The sequence below is a fragment of the Zootoca vivipara genome, chromosome 12, assembly GCF_963506605.1.
Source record: "Zootoca vivipara chromosome 12, rZooViv1.1, whole genome shotgun sequence".
Lineage (NCBI taxonomy): Eukaryota > Metazoa > Chordata > Lepidosauria > Squamata > Lacertidae > Zootoca > Zootoca vivipara.
In genome coordinates, this window is record NC_083287.1 from 21,568,571 (window position 1) to 21,588,900 (window position 20,330).

The window sequence follows — 20,330 nt, forward strand, 5'->3', positions numbered from 1 at the left end:
CCTCCTTGTTCTCACAGATGACAATACAGCTGCAGTTGCTACTGTGATCAATCTGCCAACTTCTTCTAAGAACTGTGCCTCGCTCTCGCTGCCTACTATATCTTAGCTGCAATTTTCATTGTTAGCTCTGAACAGCAGTGAGATTTGAGCAAGATCTGCTTCGCATTTTATTTTTTGCTTGCTTTAATTTTGCCTCAAATTCCTACTTGTGGTTCTGCGGAATATCTTCTGAGGAATGAAACACAACAAAATGCGCTACCTTTGACTATTCAGAGGTGGATGGCGGGGATGTTGTTTGCACAAAGCGCCGCTCTTTAATGCTGTTTAAAAGCGACGGCATAGGTATAGCTCCTCCATCTTCCATTCATTAAGGACCTGTGTGTGCAAGCTGTACTGCTTTTTCCCCCTGCGATACTTTGCCTGCTTATGGCCACACTGTAACCTGAATAACCTTTAAAGAGAAGCCACAATTAGCTTTTCAAGGCTCATGTCACTGTGCGGGAGAGGGGGACTTCCCTCCCTCCCCCTCAATCCCTTTCACAGGCTGTCAATTACCGACTAAAGTAGTTATAATTGCACCGTATTCTGCCACTTTTCACAGTACGGAAATATCATGCAATCACACCATGTTATTTAGCAGTCGGCACAAATGCAACCCCTGCAAGCTAAGGGACGCAGTTGTGTTAGCAGCACGCAAGTGTATATTATCTATGCAAGCATCCTTTATCCTCTTTGCTCCCAGGGACCCTCTTCTCTCTCACCGCAAGGAATGCAAGGGCAAACAGTTGCTAATGAAGATTGTTTTTAATTCTCTTGACAGCTTGCCACCCCGATCCTAAACACGTGGCTTTTCCTCCAAGAAGAATATGTACCAAGAATGAAAGTCCTAACAGCAGGTGATTACTATGGCCTGTTTGGTACCAACAGCGAGGGGAAGGAAGCAGGAAAAAGCCTTGATGTTGTGGATGGAATTACACAAAGCTCATAAGAGAATGTCAGGTAAAGATACTGGAAATTTACGCAGGCATATGAATGACATCTACGGTGCCAAGGATGGAGCAGACACTTTCCCCACTGTTGCTGTCCCTCAACTCTCCACTTTTTTCTTCTTTGAGAAGCAACACACTCCACCTGATCACACTCCCCTGGCAGAGAATTACTGAGCCTGCATTGTTCAGATAAATACAACGTTTGAGAGTGAAAGGAACAGTCCTGAAAAACCAGTACAGGAACTTCTGAGCCCAGTCCAGGATTTAATAATCAGGGGTGCAATTCCCCAGCCACCCACAACACCCCCATTGAGGCAGTTCAGAATTCAAAAGGTGGGCCGTGTGTGTTGGATTTCGTTTTTCATGCTGCATGGGGGACAGAATTCACCCCTCCAGATTCACCCCTCCAGTTAAAAGGGGAAGGATCATGCAACAAGGGAAGAGTATGTGTTTTGTATGCAAAAGGTGGCGGTTTCAATCCCCAACATCTCTACGTAGGATGGGTAGAGACCTCTGCCTGAAGAACTGCTACCAGTCAGTGTGAACAGCAATGGGCAAGATGAACTAATGGCATAAGGCAGCTTTCTGACAATCTCCGATAGCGCGCCTGGGAAAGGAGTACTGCTGCCTGTCTTAAACTGGCTGTACTTGGATAAGTGGACCATTTTATTTCTTATATCCCACCTTTCCTCCCTGGAGCAAAAGGCAGCTTCCCCGTTTTATCCTCACAACAGTCCTAAGAGATACTGAGTGATGTGACTTCATGGCTAACTGGGGATTTGAACCCAGAACGCTCTGACCACTATGCAAAGAATAGAAGTGAAGTGAAGCATTGGAAGGGATCCCAAGGGTCCACCCCCTGCAATGCAGGAATCTCAGCTATAGCATCCATGACAGATGACCACCCAACCTCTGCTTAAAAAACTCCAAGGAAGGAGAGCCCACCACCTCCCAAGTTCCACTGCTGAATAGCTCTTACTGTCATGAAGTTCTTCCTGAGGTTTAGTTGGAATCTCCTACCTTATATCTTGAAGCCACTGGTTTGGGTCCTCTGAAGTACCGTAGGAGAAAGCAAGGGGCGCCACAAATTTGCAGCTTGGAGGCTCTTGAAGTGTGTTGGGGTGGGGTATGTGAATTACTTGTCCGCTTCTTCAAAGAATTGCTTGTCTACCAATAGGTGGTTTTACATTTCTAAATCATTTCTAAATCCAAGGGGAGGGTGAACATATTACACACACACACACACACATTATAATTACCACCATACCACCATACTCAGCCCTCCAGATGTTTTGGGACTACAACTCCCATCGTCCCTGACCACTGGTCCTGTTAGCTAGGGACAATGGGAATTGTAGTTTCAAAACATCTGGAGGGCCAAGTTGACCTATGCTTGCTTTAGAATCATAGAATCATAGAGTTGGAAGAGACCACAAGGGCCATCCAGTCCAACCCCCTGCCAAGCAGGAAACACCATCAAAGCATTCTTGACATATGGCTGTCAAGCCTCTGCTTAAAGACCTCCAAAGAAGGAGACTCCACCACACTCCTTGGTAGCAAATTCCACTGCTGAACAGCTCTTACTGTCAGGAAGTTCTTCCTAATGTTTAGGTGGAATCTTCTTTCCTGAAGTTTGAATCCATTGCTCCGTGTTCGCTTCTCTGGAGCAGCAGAGAGCTGGCAACTATGTCCTCTGTTAGTATTTCTGCATACTTAAAACAGCTTAGTGATTCCTTCTTTTCTCCATACAACGTATAAGTTACTCATACTTAACATATGAGTAAGTTAAGAACTAAGATCTCATATGAGTCAGATCTCATATGAGTAAGTTAAGAACTTAAATTGTCTGCATTTTTATTTCCACTAGAGGGAGTGCTTGCTATGCCACATGGTTCCTGGTTCCAAGTTATGTACTGCTCTCCGCATAATGTCCCAACTTCCTTTGGCTCATTGTCACCCAGAGTATAGTCCTCTGGGGCTTGCAGTGTTCTCAAATAGGCAACCTTTGGAAGTAATGGGCATCCTTTAGGATAAAGAATACCTGACATACATCAAGAGAAATGATGGTGGCAGTGGTTGTTCATCTTCCAGCACACTGTCTTCCTGAGGTCTCTGGTTTAGCTGCCTTGCTTCATGGCATTAAGATGCTTCTGTCTGAATAAGCAGCACTGAGGCGACCTGGTGCAAAGGACAATAGGGTCGTGCCTTTTAAGAGTTGTGTAGAAGGGGGCATTGCAGCAGGCGCTGCCTCTGTCAGAATGATCTCTCCCACAACTCTTAAAGCGACCCTCCTTTCCATGAGCGAGACTCATGGGAGGGTTTTAGGCAGAGGCTGGATAGCCATCTGTCATGGATGCTTTAGTTGAGATGACTGCATTGCAAGGGCTACATGGCCCTGGGAGTGGGGTCCCTTCCAACTCTACGATTCCATGACCGCAGTACCTTCACCATCCCACCAAACATAGCAAATCATCAAAAGGGTTTGTGAGTAAGTTGAGCAGGGCAGCAGCTGTGGAAGCACACTTGCCTTTCATTGATCAGAGGCAGATTTAGGGGCTCTTGACCCCAAATTACACTGGGTGTGGAGCCTAGAGGGTGCTGCAACTATTTTGTACAATGGAATTAATAATAATAATAATTCATGCCCCGCCCATCTGGCTGGGTTTCCCCAGCCACTCTGGGCGGCTTCCAGCAAAATATTATAATACAGTAATTCGTCAGATATTAAAAACTTCCCTAAACAGGGCTGCCTTCAGATGTCTTCTAAAAGTCAAATAGTTGTTTATTTCCTTGACATCTGATGGGAGGACGTTCCACGGGGCAGGTGCCACTACCAAGAAGGCCCTCTGCCTGGTTCCCTGTAACCTGGCTTCTCGCAGTGAGGGAACCGCCAGAAGGCCCTCGGTGCTGGACCTCAGTGTCCGGGCAGAACGATGGGGGTGGAAATGCTCCTTCAGGTATACTGGACCAAGGCCGTTTAGGGATTTAAAGGTCAGCAGCAACGCTTTGAATTGTGCCCAGAAACGAACTGGGAGCCAATGTAGGTCTTTCAGGACCGGTGTTATGTGGTCTCGGCGGCCACTCCGAGTCACCAGTCTTGCTGCCGCATTCTGGATTAGTTGTATTTTCCGGGTCACCTTCAAAGGTAGCCCCACGTAGAGCGCATTGCAGTATTCCAAGTGGGAGATAACCAGAGCATGCACCACTCTGGCAAGACAATCTGGTGCCACAAAAGGCGCTGCTGAAATTTGAGATCCCAAGAGCAACAGCTGTGATGTGCATCTTGGAGGACAGATCTGCCACCTGCCGCCTCCTAGGCAGCACTGCCATCCCACCTGTACAGTGGCCTCTTGACAAATAGGAGGCACTGCTGGTCTCTCCCCCTTCCTGTTCCCAAAGTAGATCTTTATTCCCCCCCTTGTTCCTGATGTAGATCTTCACTCACCCCTTCTTCCCTGGCGGCATGTCATTCTGTGGTTCGTCTCAGGTGCCAAAATGTATTGGGCAGGCTCTGCTCTTATGGGACAAAGCTCTAGATAGAGGCAAGTACTTGCAGACTGATCAAGCATTTTGGATCGATCCGGGTAGCCTTTGCTGTGGCCTGAGAGAGCCCAGCATTTCCTTCTTGTCTTTGGCTGCTCATAACAAATTGACACAGCAGGTCTTGGGAATCAGCCATTGCTATGGAAACAGCCTTGATTTGGAGAGATAATATCAAATTGCCATTGTTAATCTGCAGTCTGCTAATTAAAGCCAAATTTTAGAATGCAATTCACATTTCATTTTCAAGCATCCCCCACCCCGAGCATTCAAATTTCTTCCACATTTCAGACATTTTCCAACAAGAAATGTATGCATTTAGTATATGACATAAAGAAACAAGGCGGTCCATTTAAGGAGGAAAATGCATTCAGTTATACATGTGTGGCACTGTGCATGGAATTAAATATGAGCCTCTATAACAGTTAGCAGAGGTGCTTTTGAAATACATACTTTTCATGTGAATGGACTCCTCTCCATCAATATCCACTATGGTTATCTTCAATGTTGCCACCTGCAAAAGAAATATTTATGTTAATTTATATTTCAGTTCATGTGCATGTTTATATTACCGTTTTCTTACATTATCTGTTCTGTCTGTACTTAATTGAAAACCTCAATAAACAATTTTTAAAAAACCAGGTAGCAGAGGTGCTGCAGTGCAATGCCCCCAAACCCTTTTGGTCTTAACCATTCCTCCTTTACTTGTTACTCATAGGAAAGTGATGTCTTACTTCTGGATTCACCCAGGCTGAACCTTGCAGCCTGAAACCATTCCAAAGTTGCAACCATACTATAAAGTAGGGATTTTGTAATGGCGTTCACTGCAGTTGCCTCCAAAGATTGATGCCTTACTTACATTACCTTTTTTTGCAGGAGCAGCAGCTAGACTTCCTGGTTCCTCAACACCCCTTCAGAGTCTGGTCTTCTCCAGTTGATTTCCATTCATCATGAAACATGGATACACATCAAATAGAAGGGAAAGATGCAACACACTAGAGCAGATCAGAGTTAGTAGGCCTACAGGCATTCCACAGATCAGATCCAACGGCTCAGGAAGAAATGATGAACTGGGGTGTGCTAGGCTCTGGATTGGTTCCCTTCCCCACAGAAGGCAGAAAGGGGACTCGGAATGTGTTGCTCCCTGCCACTTTGTCCTCTCCTGTACATCTTGGTCCTCAACTCTATGGGCATTGCCGTCATTTCCTTCACACAGCTGCCGTGTAAAACATAGTTTGGGGCTGTTGTGTTTCCACACTATAGGCATTTAGAAGTTGCTTTGCACTTTTGTACAGTACAGTACTTCCAACACAGTAATGGTGCCAGTGGGGAAAAGATTTCTGCCTTATGGAAAGGATAAGGCGGGGTGCTGAGAAAGTGACACGAACGGACACCAACCCCCATTTTGGAATGTTTTCGGCTGCTGAGCCTGTCTCAATTTATGTACGGTATATATTAGAATTGTTATTGCTGCATGCATCCCCAAGTGATGCAAATGCATCGGAAGGGCAGGAGATAGGAGCTCTGCAGCAGCTGCTCCTGATTTGGAGATAAGGATTAGGATGAAAGACCCTAATTTGGGCCCTCGTAGGCAGCCAAATCCGTGATTTCAAGAGGATCAGTAATCGGGAGTTGCCAGATTCTTTCTGCTATAGCCCTGTCTTTCCATTGCTGTTCTTCCAGCATAATTCTGCTGGTACTAAATCAATTGTGCAACGTAAAGCTGCAGTAACAAAATGTTAAATCAAGCTGGGTGAGTGGATGCTTATCCAGTGGAAACAGCTGCCAAAAACGTGGTATTTCATCTCGTTTTTCATGCATAGTAATGAAGGCTGCACTAATCCCTGAAATCAGATATTTCACGAATACCTTTTAAAAACGCACACAAAAGAGTTAAAGAGAACTCGAAGCTACAGAATTTATTTTTTTAATTCTAATTTCTATAATAAAGGGATATCACAAACCGCCATTGCTACTGTGAAAAAGACTGAAAGGTCATTTTTTTTTATAGCATTAAGTCTTTTGGGTTACCGATCCTGAAACAAAAGTATGAATATGCATTTATAATCTTTCTTCCCTGTGCATATTTTATGTAGATGTAGAACAATTGCAGAAATAAGCCTCTCCTCCAGGTAGATGCTTTCATCCAAGCAAATTAGCAACCTGGGCATTTTATGGTAACATGCATTATGGATAGCGGAAGACGTTTGAAAAGGAGCTCTTTGTTTAAGTGGCTTGGTAAGGAGCCACGCTGCTGGTTCACAGCAGGTTGAGTTTCTGGGTTTGCTTTTATTGTGGAATTGATGTGAAATTTGAGTTTGGCCAGCCTGGCTGGAAAGGAAAAAGGAATCAGATAGGAGTTGCAATGCAGGGAAGCTGTACTGTAACCTTTGCCCGTGCCTCCGTGTTATACAGCCTAAACGTGAATGCTGGCTTTGAGAGGCTCAGTGCAGTCTCCTGCAAACTTTAAATGTCGTCCAGCCCTGACAAGGAGAGACTTCAGTGGAAATGAGAAGTAGTTCATTGGACAGCATGCACAGGCAATGCACATGTAGAATAGTGTGTGGATTCATGGGCACCTCTTTCATGCCTCTACTTATCTGCACTGAACATAATCACCATTTCCTTTGATTTTTATCCATATCTTCTTCATTCCCTTGAAGGAGGAGAGCCAGGAGTACCAAGACTCCTGCGTACATCACTGTGCACATGGGCTCTGCATTGGGGCAAACTGAACTGAATGTGATATTTCCAAACAATTTAGCAACTTACATGCAAAATTTATTGGGAAGGAACCCTGCAGTTACTTTCCCCTGATTTGCAAGTGAATTAGCCACAATGACAAGCCAATTACTTTTAAGCAATAGCCCATTTATTCCCTTGGACTAGCTGATTAAAAACCAAACGCCATCAGTTCGCGATAATTGTGAATTCTCCCATGCATCCTTTGCTTATACTGTACACGGGAATTGCTTTGCCTTCAAAACAATTCGCTCCAGCAGCAACAGCCCCTAGGTGGCGCTCCATCTTAAAACAATTTATTTGCTGACAGGAATCAGGTATAGAGTAAAGGAGCTATACAGTTTAACACGGGAGAATTCAGCATTGCGGGGGTGGGGGGGAGAAAACTGTTGACAAAACATATCAATAAATTCAAATGAGACAAAAATCAACAAGTTACTAAACAGATGATAAATTTGGTATGGGGAAACTCAGCCAGGTGGGTGGGGGTGCACAGAGCCTCAGCAGCCTGGCTTAAATGTAGTGCAGAGCCTGTCCAGGAGTCTAGAAATGACCTAGGACTCAGCTACACTGGCAAATAAAAAGTGCTTTATATGCGTTATATCACAGTGGAGTCCCGTCTTTCGCCAACATGGTTTCCCTTTATCAAGTTTGGAACGAGTTTTCCTGAAATGCTTTTTTGATGTGTCTAGATCCAGCCGTAGACTCATCATTCCTTCGAAGGAGACTTAACAGCAGTAAAGGGGAAATTGTTGGGGAGGGTGAGTCCTCTTTCCCCCCAGCCTCCTGCAAGTCCCAGCTGCTGCTGTTACTGGCCTTGTTGCTATGGATCTCTCTTTATACTTAGTTACCTTCTTTTCTGCTGGTGGTGTGGTGGGGCAGATAGCTGCATCTTCTCCCAATGGCACCCACCTCATCATACAGGTGCCTACCCCAAAGGGATCAGACTCAGGGCTGGCCCAATCATTGAACAGAGTGAGGCAGCCGCCTCAGGCAGCAGATTTGGATGGTCATGGAAGGGCAGCAAGGTGCAAGCTGTTCAATTCATCATCATTATTCATTGTGTCTGTGCTTAGGCACGTGTGGGCTTTTCTGCCAAAAGAATTTGATTAGCCTTGAGTACAATCCACCTGTCTTGACATGGGAGAGGAGTGCCATTTGCTGCTCTACTTCAAGCACCGAAATTTCTTGACTGGCCCTCAGCTGAAGACATCAAAGTTCTAGTGCAGAAGACATCAAAGACCCAGTGCAGAATTAAAGGTTAAAACCCTTTAAAAGGGACCCTTTCCCAAGGAGTGTGATGACCTTGGTATTACAGCCTTAGATTTAGGGTCGGCTCGGTTTTGCCTTCCTTCACTCTTGTTCTTCTTGCATAGAACAAATGGTGTAATACAATACAGACCCATGAAAAATATATTCCTTAAAAAACCACACACATCAACAATGAACCCGTTGTATAACCTGATTAATGCAGGCTCATGCTGTAGCTCTATGCTGCTTTAACATTTTGTTCCGTGAATGAACTTCCCTACATGGGAGCCATGGGTAAGATGGTAAAAAGGGGGGGGGGATGAGCCAGAACTTCCCTAAACATGGTGCTAACAATTAATAGTCTTTTCCCATTTTGAGATGCTCCATTGACCAAAATACCTTGGCAGACAAATATAGGTCAACAATGTGAAAAGGTCATAAATGCCAACATTATATAAAACCAAAGAGTGGCACCTGTGAAGATTGGATGAACAAATATGGGAGACTGATGTAAGGATGTGAACTATTTTAATGAGTGCCACAGATCCAGCAAAACATCAGTATGGGGGGAGGCTATTGATACAGGAATAATTTTAATGGCTTTATTTCTGTGTTAACATGATAAGGTTCAGCCTGTGTATTCTTTAATACTGCATCCCTAGAGGTATTACACAGAACTTCTGTAAGTCCCATTGCTCTCGTCCAGATTTACTTCCAAGCAAGCCTACGTAAGGTTGTCTGATTTAATACTAGATGAATGTTGCTTCTTCATAACCAAATTGTGTGCCCACTTCCTTGTGACCACAATTACCGGTAAGTATTAGGACCAGGAACATAAAAGCCCTGCTGGATCAGACCAAAATCCCACCCAATCCAACATCCAATTCTCACAGTGGCCCACCATGTCCATGGAAAACTTGCATGCATGGTTTTTACAAAGCAGGTAAACCGTCTTGTCCTTAACAAACTGCAAACATTAAGTACTATGAGCAAAGGTTAGCAAGGTACTTAGACACCACACCCAGTTACCAATATATTAGCCACCCATAATTCCACACAAACACACTGTCGTGCTAGTTATAGTTGAGCAGTTCATCGTCCTCCCCCTCCAGAATCTTCAGAATTATAATCTTATCATTGTACACGCTGAAAAGGCTGATAAGCATGGCTTACACCGCTTTCTTTGGAAGTGGGCGCCGTGACTGTCTGGTTGCTGAGCCAACTGATATGATGGCTCAGCAAGAAGCTGCAGTCCTCTTGAGAGATATGGTATAGTGCTGAAGCAAAAGCAAGATCCAACAGTGAGAAAATGCTTGATTTTATATCACAGGCGCAAGCCAATTTGTCTCTGCATTGCATGATCTGTCACAAACTATTGTGAAATAATTTTGCTTTGTTTTTTTGTCTACTTTCTTCCCTCTTAGCAATAAATAGGCTCATTGGTTTTATGTGCGCCATCCATTAAAAGAAAGATCCAAGTCTCTGGATAACATGAAGATAACAAGCAGATTAGATACCTAGGAACATAGGAGACGGTCTTAAGACTAAATCAAGCCAGAATTGCGGAGCCAAACTGGCAGCAGCTGTCAAAGGTTCCCAACTGTAGAGTTTCCCAACCTGACCTGGAGATTTATAGAATTGAACTTGGAGATCATCTGCATGCACAAGAGAAGCACTAAAAGTGAGCAGTGGTACTTATATGTCTCGGGCATATCATGATAAAAACAGAGGAGCGGAATGACTGCGCTGATTATTTACACGTAGTACTTGAAAGTCTCAGAAACGGTATGGTGGGAATGCAAGAAGGTTAAAGAATATTGGGAAATGATATATAATGAATTGAAAAAAATGTTTTTAAAAAAACCTTTTGTTAATAAACCGGAATCTTTCCTGTCTGGAATTTTATATCATGATATAAGAGAGGGAAATTGGAGAGTGTTTAGGTATGCGACAACAGCAGCAAGAATTTTATTAGTACAAGTATGGAAAACAGAGAAAACGCCAGCAAAGGAAGAATGGCAAGCTAAGCTTATGGACTACGCGGAACTGGCTAAGCTGACAGAGAGGATACATGAGAGAGAGAGAACATTGATTTCAAAAAAGAGTGGGAACCATTTATAAACTATATAAAAAGCCAGCATAAAGATTTGGACTCATTGGCAGGTTTTGACTATACGTTCACAACTATATAAGAGGCAAAATCAGCAGGATATAGAATTTGTTTAATAAACCAATATGGAAATATGGGGGGGATATGGATATATAAATTATTCAATTAAGATTTGTGGGAAATTTGTTATAATTTGAAAATTCAATAAGAAATATTTTCTTAAAAGTAAATCTCAGAAAAAGACTGCAAGGATCAAATGCATTACTCCCAAGCAGTTGTTGAATGTAGTTCCATTGCTTTCACAGCTCTAAGCCCTGCTATGCTACAAACCCAAGCTTATTTTCAAAAGCACTTCAGTGGCTTTGGTCAAATAATAATAATAATAATTTATTATTTACACCCCGCCCATCTGGCTGGGTTTCCCCAGCCACTCTGGGTGGCTTCCAACAAAATATTAAAAATACAATAAAACATCCAATGTTAAAAACTTCCTTAAACAGGGCTGCCTTCAGATGTCTTGTAAAAGGCAGATAGTTGTTTCTTTCCTTGACATCTGATGGGAGGGCATTCCACAGGGCGGGCGCCACCACCGAGAAGGCCCTCTGCCTCGTTCCCTGTAACCTCACTTCTCACAGTGAGGGAACCACCAGAAGGCCCTTGGTGCTGGACCTCAGCATCCGAGCATGATGGCTTTCGACTGCGTTATGAATTCTCTGGTGGAGTCCTCTGGCTCCCTTGCATGACTATGAAAAGGACTGCAGCCCACTTCACTTGACGTTTGAACTAATGGAAGTTCTGCTTCCCAAGCAAATAGGAGTTGGGAAGGGGGAGAGGAGTCTAGAGCAGGTCTGCAATGGGAGGCCAAAGTCTCCTACTCATCCCTACATCAGGATCTGGGAAGGGCTGTAAGTTAGCGGTGGAGCATCTGTTGTCTGCAGATGGCAACAAGATCAGTCTCCAGACTGGGAGAAACCCCTGCCTGAAACTCCAGAGAGCTGCTGCCAGTCAGTGTAGCCAATACTGAGGTAGATGGACCCAGGGCCGTCTTAAGCATAGCTGGCGCCCTGGCGCGAACTATCCCTCCGGTGCCCCCCTTCCATTTCCGAGCGCGGCTGCCGTGTGGGCGGAGCAGTGCGGCGCCCCCCTGGCAGCCCAGCGCCCTGGCGCCTTGCACCACCCAGCCTTGCCTTAGGGCCGGCACTGGAGAGACCAGTGGTCTGACTCGGTATAAGGCAGCTTCCTAGATCTGTGTCTGCTAACTCCTAAAAAAAGAGAGCCAAGTGTGTGAATGACACTACATGCCTAATTCGTTCCACATATCCTGGCCACAGTCCTAACTGGGGCACTGCAGTGTGGATAGGCAGGCAAACCTGTTCTAATTAACTCCCCTCCTCTACATTTTCACATAGAAGAGGCTCTGAACAAAAAACCTCCCCCCCCTCAAACTGAGTTTATTTCTAGCAACTTCTGTAATGGTACAATTGTGGGGTCAGCAGCTAAGGTATGCTGTAGTACAGTGGTCCCCAATGGATGGTCTGTGGACCCCAGGGCCTACATAACCCACTAAGGGGGTCTGTGGCACTTACCTGTCAACTGTCTGAGACATCCCATTTTCTTGGGGGGGGGGGTTCTCACTGAGAAGACGGTGCCCCAAAACAGGATGTTCAAGACCAGGCACCCCCAGACTGTGGCCCTCCAGATGTTTTGGCCTACAACTCCAATGATCCCTAGCTAACAGGACCACATACGATTTATTTGCTTGAATAGTTGCTTGAAGTAGGGACTCTCTACAATCCAATACCTGCTGGCTCTCTTCAGGTTCCAAACAGTGCCAGGCCTACCATTAGGCAAAGTGAGGCAGCTGCCTCAGACGGCAGATTCAAGATGTTATATGGGGCCATAGCTCCCTGAGCTAGCCTGCTGCCCTCAAGAGCGGGGAAGATGCTGTCCCATTAGGAGTGCTGAAGTAAGATTCAGCTGCCAGTCTGGTGGGAATGAGAAGGGTCACCTTGTCCTTTGCCTCGGCAGGACAATGTCTTTATCCTGCCCTGCTTCTGTATCTCTGCCTTGCCTTTGGAAACGGGCACCTCGCCAGTTGCATTCAGCTTTTGTCAGTCCCATTCTCTCTGGTTATCTTGATAAATTTGTTTATTCCTAACCCTGCAGCTGACATAATGAGACAAGAGCATGTCAAATGTACTGTCGGGGGGGGGGACACCCATAAAAAATAGTAATCCTGCATTCATTACGGAGATAGCCTTGTTTGGGAAATTATAGTAATCCTTAATTTCCCAGAGTGCTGGTTGGGGCCATTTCTATGATGCAACATTGTCATTTCATATGCAGCTGATTCTAGCCATGCACGCTAACCTGTCCAGTCACTAATATATTCAAACATCTTTCCCAGCTTTCTGCAAGGAATCAAATTGCACACAACATAGTCAATGTGGATCTACAGACTCCCTGCAAAGTTTCAGACATCTGGTTCTTATTTTCTGTTTTAATTTGTTTTGTTTTATTCTTTATAAGTTGCTTTGAGACACATGTCAAAAAGCAGGGCATAATTTTTTAAAGCAAATATCTGGAATGGCATGATGTTTCTTGTTTTAAAAGCTCAGTCCTATTTCATGCTGCTATTTAAAATAAAATCCTGTAAAGGAAGTGTCCTTATTCCCACACCCAACTCCAGAATCCCCTTTTTCTATACGCTTGCCAAGAAATGATTTTTTCATTTTCTAGTCCCTTTAAAATACTATTTTCAAGGCTTGCTTTGTTGTTGTTGTTTAGTCGTGTCTGACTCTCCGTGACCCCATGGACCATAGCACGCCAGGCACTCCTGTCTTCCACTGCCTCCCGCAGTTTGGTCAAACTCATGTTCGTAGCTTCGAGAACACTGTCCAACCATCTCGTCCTCTGTCGTCCCCTTCTCCTAGTGCCCTCAATCTTTCCCAACATCAGGGTCTTTTCCAAGGATTCTTCTCTTCTCATGAGGTGGCCAAAGTATTGGAGCCTCAGCTTCAGGATCTGTCCTTCCAGTGAGCACTCAGGGCTGATTTTCTTCAGAATGGATAGGTTTGATCTTCTTGCAGTCCATGGGACTCTCAAGAGTCTCCTCCAGCACCAAGGCTTGCTAGGCCAAGCTAAAGTTGCTATGAGGCAGCTAAGCTATTCTTATTGATGGTATTCATATTTTAATTGGTTACTTTGCGGCATGGACCTTGTTGGAGTTATGTCATTGAGTGGGAAGCATTAGAAATGAAAATGAGTAAATGAGGGCACAGTCCACTCACTTGGGAGTAGCTCCACTGAACACAGTAGGATGTTCTATACAGGGCTGTGTGGCACATTGTAAAATGTAGTGTTTTGTGTCTATTTCAGCTCCTACAAATGGAGGCCTCTGCAGTTGCAGAGCTGAATGTGATTTTCACACTGCCACATTAGCACGGTGTATGTGTTTGTACGTGAGAAACAGATTTGTTCTTTTTAATTGCTTTTCTGATCAAAAAAAGCCAAGATTAAGAGAAGCCTATGTTGGTTCCTCTTTAAACAACATGGATATGAATATGAAAACACGGGGAGGGAGGAACAATCTGATGCACAAAGCCAAGAATAGCCGTCCTTTCCTAACTGAAGCTCAAGGGAACTGCAGTAAGTTGCAGGCAATTATAAAAAATGGAACAGGAGCACAGCGCCCAGCAGTTTATTATGCCTTTCCAGGAAGCAGCAACCAGGGATCTTTAATGACTACAAATTAGATTATAAAGTCATTCAGATCAACAAATGATTGAGAGTAGCCTGTTGGTCTCAAAGTCTAAAGCATAAAACGAGCCCTATGGCAGTCCTATGTCCGAATGCAGGCTTCCACGGGTCTTACTTCAAAATATTGCTTTCAATTATGATGATCTTAATGCACTCTGAAATAGTTATAGAATACTATTGAAGACTGCTGAGCAATCTATTCAGTTGGCACTGGGGATTTCAAATAAGATGGTGTGACTGCCACCAGGCCTCTCACTTTTTGTTATATAAATTAAGCCCTGTGTTATAGGAATGCTGCCTTCAGGCGTTAGTAGTTAATGCATTTGTTACTTTAAACTACACAAGAGCACTGTTTGTCTGGTGACCTAGCCACCCCGTTTGAAGCTTCTTTGTCTAAGTTAACTCCACTCCTAAAAGCCGAGCCATTTTTCGTTTGCTGTTCTCGCCAGACAATATGTCTGCTATTTCTCTTTCTTGGCTCCACTCATCCTGTAAACAGTTCCTGTATGAATAAAGCCTTTGAACTCTAGAAACTAAGTTGAAACAAAGGAACATGCCTTTTTTTTAACTGCCAATACTATGCATATATACAAGCTAGGTTCATCTTGCCTGTAATACATAAATTCCCAGGTCGCACAGAACAAATTTATACGTCCCTGCTACTTCAAGAGGAAAAACCCAGATGTTACATACTCAGTTGCTAGATTCTGCACTGCCATGATGAATATTTGTCAAAGGTTGAAACAAAATAAAAAATTCCTTCCAGTAGCACCTTAGAGACCAACTAAGTTTGTCATTGGTATGAGCTTTCGTGTGCAAGACCTCTTAACTGTCCCTGTTTCTATCTTTAAGTATGTATGATATAATCACCTTTTAATTACTAGTTTTTATTCCTTACCTGTTTTAAGTCTTATGTGTTCAGGTTATCCGTATGTTTTATCTTATGCTGATCTATGACCGAAATAAAAGTTTGATAGTGATACTATAAGGGATTACTCCAATATAATTCACCCAACCTGCAAGGTCTGCTAACAGGAAAATTGGAAAAAATATAAAAACATTGTTCATGTATGCAACGACGGCAGCCAGAATATTAGTGGCAAGAAATTGGAAAAATGAAGCAATACCTACAATAGCAGAGTGGCAAGCCCTAATGATAGAATACCTACAGCTAGCAAAGATGACAGGGAGGGTAAGAGATCAATCAAAACAGAATGTATATAAAGAATGGAGAATATTTGAAGAGTATCTAAAAATTATTGTAAGACTAAGAATCTCCTGGCAGAACTAGAGTGATTCTTGTAAAGAAAAGGTGTAAATGGTATGTTTGGACGTACGAAAATAATTAAGTTAATTTGAGACTGTGCATTATAAAGGAAAAAATAGATATAGTAAATGAAAATATGTGGAAGCCCTTTTTAATTTATTCACAGTAATGTTTTTGTTCTTTTTTGTGAGTTTATAAATATGATATGGCATTTACATATATGAAATGTATATTACTGTATTATTGTTTTTTTGGTTTTTTCTTTCTCCTTTTTCTCTTTTTATTTTCTTTCTTCTTTATTTTCTTGCTTTGTATCTGTATTAAATGTCGTTGCGTTTTGATTTTTTTTTAATTCAAATTAATAAAGATTTAATAGAAAAAGAAAAAGAAAAATTAGCAGAGAAGAGCTGTTTGGCTGAGTTTTGAGGGAAGGAGGTGGGATTTGGGGTGAGCTGTGGGTGGAGGCGGGGGGGGGGAGGAAGGGGATGACAAAGGTAGCCCCTAGTAAAACACATTCAAAAGAAATCATTTAAGCTGCCTGTGACATTTCCTAGGGACGATCAAGCAAGTCAGCACACAAATAGTTTGATGTCAATTTGTGTTCCAATAATGTAAGCTAAAACTATATATTAGTAATAAAAAAAAAGCTTACAAATGTGGTAACTACAGAATCACCCAATATTGTGTTTATATGGGTTTGGTTGGGATCACTCATCATAAACACACATACTTTCCTTTGACTTCCTTACATAAATATTTGAATATTTTATCTTCGTAACACCAGCCAACATCCTGTTCTGATTCTCAAGTGAGATTGCTCTTTTCTCGGTTTCACCATGAAACATGATAATGATGTTAAAATCCTCAACAATCGTCTCAGATTTTAAAACAACGGAATTATAAGATCCATGTGTGTCCAAAAAGCCAGTATTTATTATCAGTTTCTAAGAAGATTTGTGCATGATAAATGCTTGGTCAGCGCAATAAACAGTTATGATGAAGACTAAACAGACTTCATAAGAATAGTGGAACACAGTGGAATAGCGCAGGAACTCAAAACGCTTGCAGTCTGTTGTCTACAGAGTTGTTATGAAGGCAGCACAACCAAAATTCTGGCCTACCTCACTTGAAAACAGAGTGGCAAAGAAACTGCTTAAAACTGCATCTGTGTGACAGATGCACCCTATGGCCAGCCATTTGTTTGCAGCAGCTTAGCACACAAATTGGATGTCACCATACCAGAGGCTTACCGGGTGGTGGCAGCACAATGCTGCTGTGGAGCCACCATTTTGATTTGCCACAACCTCAGGGGACATTGCAGCTGGCTACCTCGGGAAGCGGGTGGCGCTGTGGTCTAAACCACAGAGCCTAGGGCTTGCCAAATAGAAGATCAGCGGTTCGAATCCCCACGACGGGGTGAGCTCCCGTTGCTCAGTCCCAGCTCCTGCCAACCTAGCAGTTTGAAAGCACGTCAAAGTGCAAGAAGATAAATAGGTACCACTACAGCGGGAAGGTAAACGGCGTTTCCGTGCGCTGCTTTGGTTCGCCAGAAGCGGCTTAGTCATGCTGGCCACATGACCTGGAAGCTGTACGCCGGCTCCCTCAGCCAGTAAAGTGAGATGAGCGCTGCAACCCCAGAGTCGTCCGCGACTGGACCTAACGGTCAGGGGTCCCTTTACCTTTTTACCTAGGGCAGTCTCCTTGAGGGAATTTCATACTGAAAAGCTAAGCCTGTCCCTTCCACTGTGGTTTTTGTTGATGCACATGTTAAAGTCTGTCAGTAAATGTGTGGCCTGTCTAATACTATTCAGTGGTCTCTTTCTCTTCCTCCTAGGGCTGCCATATTTCAAGTAAAAACCAGGACACCCCAAAAGTTGTTGAGCTTTTTTTAAGGAACACACCCCCCAAAAAATTAGCTTTTTAAAAGAAAGTTGTTGAGCTATTTTTTACAAAAAGAAAAATACTGAAAAAAGCACAATTTTACGACTTGCCTAAGATCCAGGACAAAGCGCCTGCCGCTTGCAAACTCCCCCATCCCCCTGATCGTCAATTCCGCCTTTGAAATCCCAGTAATATCAAGGAAATCTGGACATATGGCAGGCCTACTTCCTCCACTTTCTTCTTTATTATAGGTGCCAATCTGTATGGGAGCCATGGTGGGCCTCACCGGGTCTCAGCCAGCCTTGCCAGGCCTACCCACAGCCATGGCAGACCCCACCAGGTGCTCCCATGGCTACAACGGGCCCCACCAGGCACACACACAATTTACTTACTTATAATCTTGCATTGGTTCACAGCAAAGGCAGCAGTAAAAATTGAGCAGGCAAAATACAGTATTTACATAGTATAACCAGCTTCAGCCATGCGCCTGGAGCAAGTGGAGGCATGTCTGCATCCATCTCTGGTCAAAGGAAGAGAGAGAGGAACAGGAAGTACTACTATATGCTCCTTCCTCTCTGGGAGAGGAGGGGAAATGACATCACACAGAGCCCTCTCTACCAATTCTATTTCTGTGGTCAGTGTCAGCAATGCAGCTCTGTGGTTGTAGCCCCTTCTCATGCTAACAAGCAATAATACGCATTTGTTAGTTCGGGCTGCTAATCCATCAGACTTGACCTTTGTTAATATTATAGCTTAATTGTAGTTCTGAAACAGATAACATCCTACTTTATGGTAGCAATACTTTTTTGCAATGCCGTGATATCCCTGCAGAGGAACTTTTATAGAATTGTCATAAACGTTTCCTAGGAACATAAATTACCTTGTGAATAAGCCTCAATCTCAGTTTACCAAGCAGCCGGAAGAATCATGCTTGCCGTGCATGTCACTGAGACCTTGTGCGTTGAGTTGGAATGTGGCCTCTGCATGCATGGGGATGTGGCGAATATGTCCCTTAATGTTGCCCTAAACAAGCACAATCGAGGCAAGCTATCTCTTTGATGAAAAACAAAACTTTGATTATTTTTACATATTTAAAACCTGCTACTGCACTGGAATTGTATTGCTACCTGATTGCCTGGAATAGCAGGAATGGAAAAGGAAACTCAGGGCAAAGCTGTAGAGTAGTGCCATTTGGGCTTTACGTTAATATTTCCTGCATATTCAAGTAGTCTTCAGCTGTCTCATAACTGGGATCCGCCTTTAACCCAAACACATATCTGTTTGTATGATGATAGTGTTGCTGTTGAAACCCACCTTAGAGCCGACTGTGAACCAATTCTGGGTTCTCCAGCTGAAAACAAGTGATCTAGTGCTATCACTCATACCATGGTCACAGCAAGTGTTTAAGCATGTGCAGAGCAAGAACCAAGCGTGGTGAGCAATCTAGAGAAGCCTTTTCTCAACCTTGGGTTCCCAGATGTTGTTGGACTACAACTCCCATTATCCCTAGCCAGCAGGCCCAGTGGTCAGGCACAGGGGCAGACTTTGGTAATCTTTCAAAATATGGCGCACTGTGCGAGGCCAAAATTTGGCACCCCCAAATGGATCTTCTCAATTATGGGTCTCCAACATTTTGCACTTGCTCAGCTCGGCGCCATGTACGGCAGAACCGGCCGCGCAGCCCAAAATCCGGTGCCATCAGGGATGGTGCGAGTTGTAGCCCAAAACTTGTGGGGGGCACCTTGTTGGCAATCCCTGAATTAGAATCTTAGAAAGCCGATTATCAAATTCTCCGAGTGAAGGATGTCCCATAAAATATCATCGAAAGTGTAACTGTATACTGTAGTGAAGTCTGTGCTTTAGAGAGTTACTAGAACCAGCATGCACGCAAACACAAAGGTGTTATCTGAAAAAAACTCAAGAAAATCCCTAAAAGCTAACAACCTTTCGAATCTCCATTGGGAAGGACCTTTCAGGGCGTGATTCATCACAAAGGGTGTGACCCTAAGAAATTATCAGTTCATTTGACCTCAGGGGTGTGGAACTTATTTTACTGCTTTATAATTGCTTGTGTTTATGATTGCATGGACATTGCCCATTCTTAATAGCTACATAGCATGACCCTGGTCCGTTTTTTTCTGCTTGTTTCAGGCTTCCTTTATCAAATATCAAAGAATTAAAGTTGAATCTAACTGAGGATATATGAGTATGCATTTCTAGAATCATTCCTATGCCTTCCCAAGATACTGCTTTGCCACAAATTTCAACTGAGAAAAATGCAGTCAAAAAGCAACATTGCACCATCCTGCTTCTCATAATCATTCATGGCCAGTATGATGTTTATATACCCCGTATATTCCGGCGTATAAGACGACTGGGCGTATAAGACGAGCCCCAACTTTTCCAGTTAAAATATAGAGTTTGGGATATACTCACCGTATAAGAAATATGACCCAGTGTACAAGACGACCCCCGACTTTTGATAAGATTTTCCTGGGTTAAAAAGTAGTCTTATACGCAGGAATATACAGTATTTTAGCCTCTCCATCTCTCTCTCTTGCAAGTAATGTCTCTGAAAAGTACCCAAGGCCATATATCAGCTATCGAATATGTAACATTAACTTTGTTTCAGCCCCAGTGCTATATACATTTGGGGTCCCCCCCCCCACAATCTATATACTGGTATCCAATTACACACCTCCTTATTGGAAATGAAATATAATAAATTTCTTCAATTAAATATGAAGTGCATATCTTCAGAAAGCATATAAATTACAGCTGCAAGTTTATA